Below are 15,372 nucleotides of genomic sequence, written 5' to 3'. Positions count from 1 at the left end.
ATGTGAGTAGGCTTTTGAAAGGCTATCTTTAGATACAAACTTAGAGGCTCTATTTCACAGCAAAAGTCACCCCAAAACGGTTTTGATAAGACAAAGAGGAAGAGGAGGAGGAAGAGGAGGTAAAAGAGGAGGAAGAGGTGGTGGTGGGGAGGGAAAAATGACGACATAACAAATTTTCCTCTCCAGTAGAAATAAAATGTGACTTTCTTTAGGGCTTGAGTCAAAACTTTTGACTTTGTTCACTCATCCAAACTTCAGAAGAATTTCTTTCTTTGGTCCTGTACCTTCTTCTGAAGATTATTGATTTCAAAACACTTGAAATAGAGCTAATGTAGTCATGTTGAATTTTTTGAATTCTTTAATTCTTGAAACAGGTTGAGTTTGTCTGTGAGTCAGAAGAAGTGATGAACAATTAACATCACAAACTTTTCTCTGACCTCAGAGTACCCAAATTGTTTTCTTCCTGTAGCAATGATGTTTAGCCATGATACATGATGTACAGATTTTTCAATGGCTCTCTCTCTCTCTCTCTCTCTCTCTCTCTCTCTCTCTCTTTCTTTCTTTCCCTTCCTTCCTTCTATCTTTCTTCCTTCCTCTTTCTCTCTTTCATCTGTAAATTATTCCCACTTTCCAGATGCAGAAATTGAAATACTGGAAAGGTAAGCATTATGCTCATGTCTTGATCACACATTCTTTTTCTTGGGTGCAAAGGCAGAAATAAAATGTAGGTCTACCTTTCCACTCCAGAGCTATATAATTCTACCATTGGGTCCTTTATAAGGCTTTAAGTCAGTGATTCACAGCCTGGGGTACCTAGGCCCTTAGAGGGTCTTTGAAGGAGGCAGCAGGAATTTTGAGTTATTTTCACTGTTTCAAAGAGTCCAACAGAAATTGCACATTCCCCAAAATAAGACTGCATGAATTAACCATAATATCATGATATTTTTGCTTTTGATTACAGTTAAACTAATTCAGTTTGATAACATTTATTATCATGCTGATTTGAAGCTGTGATTATGGTTGTATAAGTCTTAGATGATTAAAATGTGAAAATAGGTCAATTATATCTTAATAAATGCAGTTTATATGATAGGCAGAGTTTTATAAAACCTGAAACTAGTCAGGGAACAATATGACAAACTTTAGGAACTCTTATTCCTACATGTATCTAAAACAGACAGAGTGTCAAGACACAGGATATTCTGAATATTGATTTCAAAAATTCTTCTGTCATCACGATTCCATATGTTTGTTCTTTCTGGTTGTTTTAACATGAACAACCTAAATTAAAATTGCTCTTTCTTTTACGTTTGACACTAGTTATAGCTAAAGTCCATCAACCCAGCTAATGTCCATTATTGATAGCTATTTAGTATTAATTATGTTTTTAACTTTTCTAATTTCGACTTAACTCACTAAATACATGTGGGTGCTGATAGTGTATTTAAAAGAATGCAATTGAAAGCAACAATACAACAATTATATTGAGAAGCAAAAAGAAAGGGTGAATATAATTTATCATTCTGCTAACACTCGATAAATACTGTTTTCATGAATACTTCATAAGGTTAGTTAAAGTAGTTTGGAAAGTATAAATAGAAGTGCAACGTATTTTCTGATCTCTTGTGAATCACTGGGCTTGTCAAAAGACATTTCTTTGAGGAAGTACTCCACTCATTTCCTCGAGCTAAGTCTGCAGGTTGGGGTTTTGGTAATCCTGCTCCATTCGCTGTGCCTTTGGGCATCGCTTTTCTGACTCACCTGGCTCAGGCTGCCTTAGATACTCAGTCTAGAGTTCACATTACTGAAGGGCAATGACTGGGTGATTGTCTCCCCAGGGCATGCCCTTTAAAGGTTAAGTCAGTGGGGAGCTGGGGCGGGCTCTGGGGCTAAGGAACATGTGACTTGCTAAATTTAGGCTATTTATTTCTTGGGTATATTCTGGTTCCAGAGATCATCAAGGAGTGTTTTTTTGGCCTTCAGGAAAGGTCAGACCTCACCTTCAATGGTGCCTCCACATGGTGACTTTGCATTTTGAGGCAACACCAGCATTTGCTGCATTGTTGAATCAATCACATGGGCTGTTTGCATAATCATTGCATATCTATTGGGGCACTGTAAGCAAAAAACATGTGACATAGTGACAGAAACTTAATCTGTGCAATTTTCTCATGTGCAAAGTAGTGGTAGAGGAGATGATGGCTAAGGACGTCCAACTTTCTGTCACTCTTAACTTCCTTGAATGGTCAACCTCAGATTAAGGATTATCCTGGTTAGAAACTCTTGACCAAGTTGATGGAAGATGGCAGTTTACATGTGGCTGGGACTCTGATTTAGGGATGGGGAAAGCTAGGCTGAGTCAAGGTACATGACTCAAAGGACGTATTTTAACATTAAAAAACCCTGAAGTTACATATATGGAAGCCTACCCTTTTCCTTTCACTTCTTCATGCCAGTATAGAAAACTATCAGTTGGTTACATGTGAACACCTGCACTGAAACCTCTTCTCCCAGGGACTTGAAGGGTTAGTGATAAGATTTTAATTGTATAATTTTCTGTGTTCCCACACATGTCTTTAAAGTTCTTAACTTTCTTTTTGTCTTTCATCCAAAACTATCTTTCCTTCACTAGACTTGTGGGGTTAGCATCTGTGAGCCTTCTAACAAGAATTTTTTTTTGTATGCTGTATGGTGGGGTCACATTTCATTATTTTTCCATGTGAGTATCCTGCTGTTGCAGCATCATTTACTGATTTTTTGTTTTTTGTTTGTTTTGCTAGGGGTTTTTTTGTGGGAGGGGGAGGGTAGTGCATGGATGGGGAATTGAACTCTAAAATTTTTTTTAATAATTCCAGCTGTCATTTATTTAGAATTCACTCCATGCCAGGCTCCACATACCAAGCATTGTTCTAAGACTACCTTGTTTAATCCTCACAATAGCTCAAGAGTTATTCTTATACTTATTTTAAAGATGAAAGAAAAGAGATTTCTGAGTGGTTGAGTAATTTGCCTAACGTCATAAATGTGGAAAAACAAGACTCAGACTAAAGTTAATTTGGGCTGAGAGATTGCATTCTTAATCACTTTGCTATATTGTTCTCCTTACTTTGGTTGAAAGGATGAATAGTGTGTGCTCTTTCACTTTGTGCCGTGTAGTTTTAGGAGGTCTCCCTAGCTTGTAAACATCTCCAGTGGTGGAAAAGAAGGGGTTTGGGTGTGGAGGGTTCTCTTGCTAGCTTCATCAGCTAAATAGGATTATACAGCTCAATACATTCACATAATTTAAAAATATGTACACACAAAGCAAACATCCATATTTTACAAGAGCATATTCCAGTAAAATGACATATATTAAACCAATTTTTTTTAATGGCTTCTGTTGGAGAGTGGAGAATGTGAGCAGGAAGTAGGGTAAAAAGCTGCTAGATAAATACATACAAAAATAAAATACACAAAGAGACCTTATAATTATATGCTGATAATGTGGTGTGAACAGCAAAAGATAATTAGCTCAAGCCTTTGTACTTGAGATCCACAAAATAAAAAGCCATAAGATAGGAGCCAGGGCAAGGGAAAAGTAGATCAAATTAAGAGAAGTTTGGAAAGGTAAGGAAGCCCTGAATGAGTGCCCTCCTACCCACATTCATGAGTCATTTATTTTGACCTAGAATCAAGGGACATTAATGTAAACATCCGCTACATGTCATAAGGTTGGCCCCATCAGCTCTTACTTTTTTTCAGAGGGTAAAAGGTACAAGGTCCCAATGTCCAAACATTAAAGGAGAAACAGGCTCAGAATGTGCAAGCTTGAAAGGACATTGAGATTTATGTCAGGGAAGAAAACCACAGTTCAGAGAGGTTGAAAGACTGGCCTAAGATGGCACAGCAGGTTTGGGACAAATCCCAAACAACAATCCAGGTCTCCCCCCCACTTCACCGCATGTGGGCTCTAGGTGGTCCTGGCACAGTCATAACTCTCAGTTTCTCTTGTTGAACTAGAGATGGATTTGTTTGACCAATTTTTTCCCTTTTATTACCTTGACTCAGAACAGCCTTGTCTATGGCAGGTGTTCAATATTAAGAAAGAAGTTCTTTGACTCTTCAAACACCTTAGTAATGAAATTAGTTTTGTTCTGCTTGTTCTGGATTGTGGTGGCTTTTCACTTTATTCTAGTTGCAATTCTCCTGTTAACTGGTTGTATGAATGTGAACCTGTCACGCTTATCTCAACTTTAGTATCTTCATTTATACAAAAGAGGCTTTGATATTCTTCAAAGAACCTTCTGTCATCAAGGTATCCTTGCTTGAGGCTCTTCTGGGACTCCAGAACTAGCAGTCCTCGTAAAGTCAGGCATGAGCGCTTGGGCTCACAGGTAACCTTTGTAGCTCTTTTGAACATCAGCTGCTCAGCCTTGTAGGACTCTAGAGTCATATCATCCAGAATGGAGGAAGAGTAAGAATAAATTAATGCCAAACCAGAGCGAGATGTAAAAATGCTGTGGATGCTTAGAGGGCATTAGATCTGGCTGTGACGGATAAGAGACAGCATCTCAGAAGAAGAAAAATGTATGTTGGACTCTGATGGGGGGCAAGAGTCTAATAGCAAAGGTGGTGAGTGCAGAAAGAAAGGGAAAAATTACAAACAAACCAAGACACAGACCAGGGGGCCCAAGGCTTGGAACTAACTAGAGCAGATGCTGATGTTCAAATCTCAGCTTCCAGATGAGTGTTAACTATGGAGGTGACCAGCTGAACACATTATTTATAAAATAGTTTTGTCAGTAGGCATTTGTGTGAGTATCTGAGATCGAATGCATGATACTGCGAATTAACAGAGGTGTTTGGAGTGGACCAAAAGCAGAGAAGACACACAAACTCGGTGCCTCCTTGGTGTATTTTCTAGCTGCCTGATCATTGGAATGTGGATGCAAACTTACCAGAAGCTGAAACAAAGACAGAAAAGGGACATTGAGCCCATGGATAGATGACATAAAACTGAAGAGTAGAATTATGAGGCAGGTGGAAATTGTTAAGCAGTTTAAGAAGTCAGTTCAAAATGCAAGTTTTCTAAAAAAGATATAATGACCACATGAGAAGATAAATCTGCCAAGAGCTGTCTCTGCCCATGCTGAAAGTATATGTATAATATCTGAACAAGTATGTTTGGCATCTGAATATATTTGTATGGTTGTTAGAGTCAAAGAATGCATAAATCAATATACTTGTGTCAGATACACTTTAAATCAGTGTGTTCCCCCGAACTTGGAATTCCCTCCCATGTAATTATATTGTTAGGTTAGACAGATAGATGATAGATAGACAGACAGATGGATAGATAGTTGTATTGGGGAAAAGTTAGATTAGAGCACATTGTGGGGAACTTTTCAGACCTGGTTAAGGCATTGGGGCTTTCTCCTTTGGACAACACAAAACCATTGTTGTGGTGTTTGAGTGAGGATTTTTCTAGATTTAGCTCCTGTTTTGTGAAAGCTAAGGGGAAATTATTAATCTTAAAATAGAAAGAGTGTAGTTGTTGAAAGTCCTTTACCAGACCAGATGAGCCTATATGGGTCTTTAAAATAGTCTCTTCTAGTTTAAAGGCTTTGCTCCAGGGAGTGGATGAGCCCAGGACTCAGCATGCAGGTTAAGGGAAGTCTTTGCTGCTACTCCCCTGGAAGGGCTGTGGGTAACCTCAATGCAGTGTTGGCATGGAATTCGCCTCTGGGCTTCTTTCCCTTGCCTCATGGTTCTCTCTCCTACAGGTCTCTTTGCCTCTAGTATGAGAAAAGAGGGCAGACTTTTGGAAAGAAAGAAAGTCAAGTCCAGGTTGTTTTAGCAACATGCTTAATAATAAATAACATTTATATGATGCTCTTCAGTTGACAGTAGATGCAAGCAGGATGCTTAGACTCTTAACAAAATTTTCAAATCATTGCCCAGCTCTTGGCTGGGCTGTCTTCTATTTGGCACGTAGTTACTTTTTTTTTTTTACTTCTGCAGGAGGGAACTGGTAGGATACAAATAGAATCACAATTAGACTACTTGGATTTTCTAAATATACTGTTCTGGAGACTATAATAGCTACAATGGAAGGAAAATCTTACATTTGTGATGCTGCTAGGCAGCTTAAAGCATGGTTTCAAATATATTGTATCTTTGGAACCTCATAGTAGTACTTTGAGGTCATCAAGGCAGGTACTGTTACTTCATTGACAAATGAGAAAACTGAGGCTCAGAGAGCATGAGTGGGAGCTCACGTCCAATAAGTTGCAGAGGTGTGATTGAAATCACAACTGTGTGACCCTGAGTCCAGTGCTTTTTTCCTTTCTCCCGTGGAAAAGACAATCTAGATTTTGACTCTACGTTAGTAATGTGTTTTTGTTTTTGTTTTTTTCTGGTAGCTCATTCTTTTCCGCAGGTCCCGAGATGCTGCTGACCTCCAACAGGCCAAGATGTGACCTAATTTCCCCTTCGGTCAAAGGGCACACTACCTCACTTACACATTCTTGTTTGCACAGAGAGGATTGTCTTACAGGGTCATCTTTTTTCCAATCCATGCTTCCATGTTCATTGTATTCATAGAGAACTGTGTTTGGATTTGCAAAGGCCATCTGAGCGTTTCCTTTGTTTCATCGCTGGCATTTTTATTTTTAATCCATGAGTATACCCCGTTTTAAAAATTTGAATGAGCTGGAAACATGTTAAGGTTGAGTGTTTCCCTTAGGGAAAGATACCCTGATGATGTCACTGTATCAGCTCCTTTGTTTATTGAGAATGGAACTGAGCTTTTGGGAAGAAGTGAGAGACAGTCTGACAGACAGAGAGAAATCTGCTTGAAGGTAGAGACCCTGAACTATTTATCTTTTCAGTCTGCCCCAGTCCCTAACCTAGCATCTAGGATGGCGCTGCCACATAGAAGGCACTTAGTACATTGGTATCCTCATGAGTGGTTAAGAACTCCAGAACCCTGCTTGCTTGTCTCATGTGTTGCTGAGTCCCACTCCTATTGGTGGTTTGTGACTTTAAATAGCTTTGAATCATCCTCATAGTTTGAATTTAGACCTGCCAATCCAAACAAAGTCACAGAATGGAGTCTCTTCTCCTATGAAGCAGCTCCAGGGGAGGCATAAGTATTGTTATATTTAGAAGCAGATCTGTTAATAGCTTTATTTTCTAAGGTTTCTCTGCTTGTAGAAAAAAGCCTTTCAAATATTTTTAATTCTGTGCTCTCTCTTTGGCACCTGGTGCCTCACTTGACCTGTGAAATGCCCACCGCAGTTATCTTGCAGATGTAGTGACACCCGGAGATGCTGGGTGGTTGTGTACTGAAGGAACTGGCATGCAGGAGGCCAGGAAATGAATGGCCTCCATTCCTGGGCCCAGAATCATCCTGCTATCACCAGAGAAGAGAGGGTTAGTGCTACCCTATAAGTTTTCCATAATCATGATTCCTTTATCAAGGATTTTTCTGGAGCAGCACTTGCCAAAGTATAACCTGTGGTGTTAAAAAGACTGTTTCTTCATTTGTCAGAGCTTTGTTTTGTTTTATATTTGTAAAACATGGATGATAGAATCTGATAAGGTTGTTTTGAGAATTAAATAAAATAACACGTGTAAAAAAAACCTGCTTAGGTTTTGGCTTCCAGTAACTGTTGGTTCCTTTTGTGATCACCTCCTTAATCTTCTCAACAACTGGACAGATAGAACAAATCTTGAGTTCCTGTAATCGCTTTCCATCCTCTTTTCTACCTAGTTGGTTCCTTTGCTTTCAAAGCCCCGTCCTACCTCCTCTGTGAGACTTCCCTGAACACTGTGCTTTGCTGGTCCCTGCGTAACTGTCAGGGTTCTTGGAACAGATTGGTCCTGGCTGAGCTTAAACTGAGAACAGGCATGTGAAGCCCTAGGTGTCCCCAAGTGAGTTGCCTTGAATGGGGCAGGGGGAGCAGAAGTGATCCTGGAGTAGGAAGTTTGAGAGAGAGTAAGGCACCTGGGGGCAGAGGAAAGCGATGGCTGCAGTGGAGGGGTGTCCAGCTCAACCCCTTTGGGAAGTGGCAGCATCATCCACGGTTCTGTATTTCTGTGGGGAGACAGCCTAGCTCTGGCAGAGTGAGGGCTGGGAGAAGGTGGCACTTCTGTGTAGCAACAGGATAGTAGATTTGAGGATACAGAAGACATGCCCTAGGAGGGACAGCCTTTCCCCGGTGCAGACAAGGTAATGTCTAGTAGAAGTCCCATGAGTGAACGGGCCCAGGATTGTCCACAGATATGAAAAACATCCCCAGGGGGCTCCAAGAAATTCATGTTTGGGAAAGATTTTGAGAGAGTTTTACATAGACAAGAGGGGTGATGAGACAGCAGAATTTCTGACCTCATTCACACTCACCAGCTGTCTGTGCTTCTAAATATTGCAAACTGCCCCACTGCATAGCATAAACTTACCAGGTAGAGGAGCTGATCCCGCATATAGACGTAGGTGCTTCCTGCTCCATTTAGTTTGGGGTCTGGAACTTCCATTCTTTGCCTTTGGTAAGTTTAGCTCTTGTTGCTTGATATTCAAAGTCAAATGGAGGAAGACAACAATTTCCTATTTATGCCAACAGATCCCATTCCTCAAATCCCTACTCACATGGCCCAAGTCATTTTTCTTTCCTTATCTCCACCCTGCTTTATTTAATGATTGTGAGAGGGTTTCTGCAGAAATGGGTTAATTTAGTAAGTGTGCTGGAAAAAAAGCAATGGCGGGGTTCCCATATGTCTAAGACAGAGTTTTAACTTGGCTGCATCTAACCAAAGAGAACTAAAACTAAGGTGATAGTGAAGACCAAGCATTATTACTTTTACCCATATTTGTGGGGTTTTTTAGCTTTTTTATTATATAATATAACATATATACAAAGCCAAGAAAGGAAAAAGCAATAGTATTCAAAGCACTCTCCACCAAGTAAGTTACAGGACAGATTTCAGACTTTTTCTTCTAGCTGCTCCAGAACACAGGAGGCTAGAGGGAATAAATACTTTTTTATCATCACAATCAACTTTTTATGTGAAAAATAGCATACATACAAAAAAGCAATAAATTTCAAAGGACAGCACCACATTTGATTGTAGAACATATTTCAGGGTTTGGCATGGGTTACAACTCCACTATTTTAGGTTTTTACTTCTAATTGCTCTAAGACACTGAAGACTGAAAGAGATATCAATATCATATTCATTTGTTAAATCCTATCTTCTCTGTATAACTCCACCATCCCCTTTGATCTTTCTATCCATCTGTTTAGGGGTATTTGGGCTATAGCCATTTTAACTTTTTCATATTGGAAGGGTCTGTCAACAATATTAGCTATATTTGTGTTTTGATTATTTTTTTTTGTCTTGATGTTTTCTTGATTTAGTAAGGCCATTCCTGCTAAAATAAGAGTTAGTGGGTCTAATTTTTTTACATAAATGATGAATATTTCCTTGAATGTCTTGATTCCAATTCCATCATTTTGTAGGATGCCGAAGTGCCAAGTCATCATTTCCAGAGCTTGCAGATTGTCTAACTGCTTCCCCAAGGTCCTTGCTGGTCAAGAAGTCATCTGTGCAACCTTGCTGAGTCCTGGGGCTGGTGTCTGTCATAGCCCACCTTTGCTGGTGGTTTGGAGAGCTCGCAGATTGGCCACAGAGAATGGGCAGGGCTTGCTCGATGGTGGCAGGAGGGGCTCCTACCTGGCAGGCATCCACTTCCAGTTTCAAAGCACATAGGTGGCAGGACACTGCCTGCCTTTAAATACTCAGTACAGGGGAGGCTACCCCTTCCTTTTCTCTCTTGAGGTAATTACATAGTGATCCCTCCCCACAGAGAGCCTAACTCACTTGTCTCCCAACCTTTTAAATGCAAATACGGAGGATATTCGGCCTCTGGGGATGGAGCTCTTTGCCTCTAAAGCTGTCTCCTGTTACCCAGGTGCACGGACTGGCTTGCATTCAACACCCTATGCTCCTGGCATACAAAGGATCTTAGTGTGGTCTGATGGACCGAGCTGGCTTCCTGCTTGTGTAAGTGCTACAATGGCAAGATATTTCCGCTGCCTAGGAGGTAGTCAATGCCCCCTGGCTGAGGCTTGAGATGCCCTTTTGTTCCTTACCACTTGGCCCTGGAAACAATTGTCCTCTGACCAACTTATCATGCAGAATGTGTTCTCATGGCTCCTTGGCTCTTGCCAAAGAAATGGTAGTGACCTGTTCTTTCCCAAAGTCTTTCTCACTCTAGAGAGCCCCATGTGAAGCCCACAGGGAGCAAATCAATAAATGTTTGTTGAGTGAATGGATACATGGAACAGCTTCTGGACCACTCACCCACTTAAAAAATTTTCCATGTGGTGGCAAGTCTGGCATCAATAGAAGCTACAATGAGAGTATACTACTCTAGAGCTTAGAAACCTTTCTTGATTTGTGGTCCCAGCATGGTGGACATGTGTTTGGGAGGTTGGATGGGATGGAACCATCTGACAGAGCACTGGGGAGTGGGGGATGTTAGGGAAGTACCCAAATAACATTTTCTTTTCAACACTTCCTGTGTACCAGGCTCTGGAATAAGCACTTTATGAAAATTCATGCATTTGCTCTACCTCTTAAGAAAGCAATATTGCCCTGCTTTAATGATGAGGAAATTGAGGTTCAGGTGGGAAAGTCAACTGCTCAAGTTCATCCGGTTAGCAAAGAATAGGGCCAAAGTTAAGTCATTTGTCTTATATCAGCATCTCATGGTTTCCAGGCTCAGGGGGACATCAAGTTGAGCCAGGCCCTTCAAGGACTCCTGACTCTGAAGGCTTCAGAGAAAAGATGCAAGTTACACTTATCGGATGCAAGCCTTATGTTTGTGTAGCACTCCAACAATTACAGACCGTTTCACATCCACTACTTGATTCGCATCTCACAGCAACTTATTAGTTCCCTTTCACCAATGAGAAACTGAGGTACAAAGAGAAAAAGAGCATCTGGTTTAAGCACTCAGGGTGCCTGATTGTGAATCTGGAGCTCTTTTCACTGAGCTTCAGGGAACATAGGGCGATGTTGACAGATATTGTAGAAAACAATTCAATACACCTTTGGCGTTAAATACAAAAGATTAGATTGGAAACTCCTTAAGCCAGGAACTACATACTATCTTCTTTTGTGTTCCCAATGCCTAGCCCAGACTGGGACTTATGGCAGATACTCTTTCAGTGTGTGCTGAATGAATCAATATCCTCTGATAATTATGATTCATGGGTCCACTAAGCAATAAGCCAGATTCCTTGAACCTCACAGTCCAGTTTCCTAGCTCCAGAGTCGTTCTTTAACAGTTCTTCTGAATGCCTCCCTCATTTTTAGGACATCGGTTCGTAATTAGAACGGCGATTTTAAAAGACAAAAATCTTAGGCAGAATCTCAACATGGTAAATGGGTTCCAAAAAATGGTGCATTGTGCAATTTATATCTTCAGCATTTGAGGGAAAATATCTCAGTGGGAAACCAGACTGTGTTCTCCTCAGTTTCAAGTCATACAGTCTGAAGATCGCTAAATGAAAACATTATATTCACCTGAGCACTGTTTATTCCTTAACCTTGCCAAGCATTAAGATTCTGTGTAGCCGGTAGGCATGAGGAAAAGAATGGATGAGGAAAGAATGGCGTGTTTCATTCTTCTAGATGTCAAGAGTCACAGAAAAATTTGGAGAAAGTTGAGAAGTTTGGTAGAAAGAATTAGCAAACTGTGTCAAATTTTGGTAGAAATTTTGGAGAAATTTGGTAGAAAGAGTTAGAGAGGTGGGGCAAACTCAGGGATGTGTGGCAAGTATTCTACCAGTTACAAAGGATTTTAGATGTAGCAACAGAATCCACTGTAGCTAATTTCAAGGGATTTATAAAAAGGCATGTGTATCTTGTAGAATTATGGGGAAGGCTGAAGTACACCTTCCAGTCTAGGCAAACTTCCAGTAATGTCTCCCCAAACCACACTGCAGAACTGGGCTGCCGAGGGAGCGGTGGCCTCTGCTTGAGGTGGTGCCTTGTTCCAGAATTACGTTGACTTTGGCAGGGTCATGGAGTCACCAGGTCAGGAAGCCAGATTAGAAAGCCATCACTATAGCTTCTAGTTTCAGAAACATGCCTTCCTTCCCTAATCCACATGGGAAAAACAGCTGCCTCTGCCTTTCTTTCCACATAACTATGTTCACAATTGAAGACTAATACAAAAATGCATCAATTGACTGATAAAGCCTTCAATCACATCCAGAATTTTAAGTAGTAGGGATCTTCCGCAGGCCAAAAGGGTGTGGGAGTGTGTGTTGAGCCAGCCAATTTCCAGCAATGCTACAGTTCCCCATTTTGGATGAAACATACATACACACCTTTTCCTATATTTAAATTTTCAAACAACAATGACGCCAGCAGATGCTCCTGCCTAACCTAATGTATTAGGTTGAATTTTATGAAAATGCTAATGCTTGACTATTTTTTACATGAAAATGTCAAATTCATATGTCATCTGAATTAGCTAATTGCTGGCTCATGTTTACAATAAAACACACCCGCATTTACTTTCTCCCCCAAAGTGTCATTGGTCAGGGCATTCATCTCTGAGTAATAGTCTTTCTTCCTGCAGTTCATTTACAATCCAATTTTGTTGTCCTATAACCTATGAATGAAATTAGAAAGACAATCATCACAATCACATTAGTAGAGGAAAGAGAGGGAGGGATAAATAAAAAAAATATGGTACATAGTTATGGATATGGGCAAAGGAAAGAGAGAGAATGGAAGAATATATGAGGAGTTATTACAGTCCTCATTTCTGTAAATGGTCAACAAAGGTTCAAATTGGTATTTATAGCTTCCTCCCTTTACTACCAATTCCATTATCCTTTGCCCTCAGTCAATACTTTGGGAAGTGCCCTAAGCATTTTGCCTGACAAGTTCAGCCCTTGTTGACCTTGCCTTTATGGGGTTGCCATAGAGTTTACTTATTGTTACCATAGATGTATCCATTTCATTTAGTCACCCAGAGAATTTCCTATACTCTAGACATTTCTCCCTGCCCTTAATGTGTGGCAACAAACTTCTTCTATCTTCATCACCAAGACCAATTATGCCGGCTATGCAACAACTCCTTTTCTTTGCATATTTTTCTGATAGCACCAAGAATCCAAAGTAGCTAAATGGTAGCCTCAACTTTTAGTTTAATGGATCCATTATTGTGGACCCTGGGAAATTATGACTTCTAAACCTGCAGAGCTGAAAGTTGCAAATGGGTCACTAGGTAATATCCTGTTTCTCTCCTTGTAAAGATGGAGTGGAGAAATTGCTAAGTATATGTATGGTTTTGAGTTTAACCAAAACTCAAAACCATACATATAGGTGCATAATTGGGGAACCCATCATCTCAGCTGGGCCTTGAGTGATGGGCCAACAATTCTCTTTATATACTCAGTCAACCCTTTCTCCCATTCACTTATGAATCACTACTTTTGAGAAAATCATCACCACTTTTTCTCAGACTTGCTACCCAGCCCTTTCCCCTTCTTTCTCAGAAGATGACCTTTTATGTCCTTCTTCAGGAAAGGCACTGTAGTTCTCAGATCAGCATCCCTACATATCGAATTACCCACATCTGCTTTTATTTTAGATTTAAAGAAATATGTTTAAGGCTAAAAATTCCACAAATATTCTTGATTCTCATCTATGCTAGATTCTTGCTCTATCAACTGTCCCCTTCAGAATTATCAACATTGCCATGTCTATAGAATTATTGCTCCTAGATTATGAATATGCTCAAGTTTAACCCATTTTAAAACAACAGAAACAATAAAGACCATGAAGGAAACAAAACAAAACTGGGGAAATCTCCTTTAATCCTATATTGCCCTGTAGATCTCACCTGGCTTCTTCAATGTAGTTAAAATTTTTCAGAAGAAGGAAATGTAACCAATGTGTGCTTTCTCACCTTTCTTTCACTCCTCAGCCTACATAAATTAGGCTACTGATTCTTCTTTTTGGGAAACACCCTAGGTCACAAATTTCAGGCCCACAGTGTAGTTGACAAAGTCAATGGACATTTTTATCCTTATAGCATTTGCTCTCTCTGCAGTGACCAATGTTGAGGACTCCTTCCTTTCTCCTCCTGTTACTTCCATGACACCACATCCATCTGTTTTTTTCTCCTATTTCTCTGGATCATTCCCTTAGAGGTTGTGACTCTTCAGAGTTGTGGTTCTCAGTCCTTCTTTCTTCTTCCTCTTGAACTCCCTGAGCAAACTCCATTTACTCCAGAGTCTTTTGCTTTGCTTTCTTTTTAACTATAGCTACATGTTGCTGAATCTTAAATCTGCCTTAGCCTCTGGCCTCATTCCAGAATTTCAGACCCACACATCCAATTGCCTATCAGATATCTCCAGATTAATACCTACAGGCACCCCAAACTCAGTAAATCTCAAATCCAAACCACCTTCCTTAAATTTAGCTCCCTACCTTGACACTGGAGGTTGACTCATGCCCCCCACAAGAAAGATGTTCAAATCCTATCCTATGAAGTCAAACTTGTGAATGGGATTTTCAAAGTCCCTATTAAGATGAGGCCAAACTGAATCAGGATAAGCCTTAATCCAATATGACTGAAGTCCTTCCATGCAAAGGAAATTAGAATATAGGAGTAGGCCACAGAGATGCAGATTGCCATGTGGCAGAGGTAGAGTAGGCCACAGAGAGACAGATTGCCATGCGGCAGAGGTAGAGATTGATTGCTGGCAAGCCTCCACCAAAACATGACAGATTTTAGAGAGAGCATGGCCTGCCAACCTTGATTTTAGAGTTCTAGCCTCCAAGGCTGTGAGACAATAAATTCCACTGTTTCGGCCAACCGACTTGTGGTATTTGTTTATAGCAGCTCTGGCTAGCAGAGACACCTACTAATGACTATTGATATGTCTGGGAGAGCCAAGTTACATTATATAGTGAGGTGGTAGAAAGTATGTAGGGGGAAGAAAACAAGATGACGGTGGTTTATTTACAGAGAAACAGTAGTCTAGTGGGCACAGACTGGAGGACACAGAAATGTTGTAAGTCAGGGGATCTTCCTAGAAGAGAGGGAGGCCTAGGTCACAGCAGAGAATTAGACTATAAGGAAAAGAGCATAAGAGAGGCTCTATACTTTGAGCAGTGGTGGTTATTTTAGTAGGTTGAAGAAGCAGTGCCCAGGACGTCATTTGGCAGAATGGAGCATGGGATGTTTAGGGAGGGGGTAGCACTGTGGAGTACTAAGAAGGGTACATGAGTATACAAAACCAACCCACTCAGGGTTCCAGTTAAGTTCAATGGTGGAAACACCAAAGACTCAGGAAGCTGGGCCCT

At 40.5% G+C, this 15,372-nt stretch overlaps 1 long non-coding RNA gene across 10 annotated transcripts in view; it reads left to right on the top strand.

Annotated features, from left to right (window-relative positions):
- Positions 1–15,372, top strand: part of LOC143669987 (uncharacterized) — a 224,485-nt gene that overhangs the window by 50,995 nt on the left and 158,118 nt on the right. The gene's annotated exons all lie outside the window — the stretch shown is intronic.

Source organism: Tamandua tetradactyla, chromosome 26 (genome assembly GCF_023851605.1).
Source record: "Tamandua tetradactyla isolate mTamTet1 chromosome 26, mTamTet1.pri, whole genome shotgun sequence".
NCBI classification, from domain to species: domain Eukaryota; kingdom Metazoa; phylum Chordata; class Mammalia; order Pilosa; family Myrmecophagidae; genus Tamandua; species Tamandua tetradactyla.
Note: the sequence above shows the minus strand (reverse complement) of the source record. Positions and strands in the feature narration are given on the sequence as shown.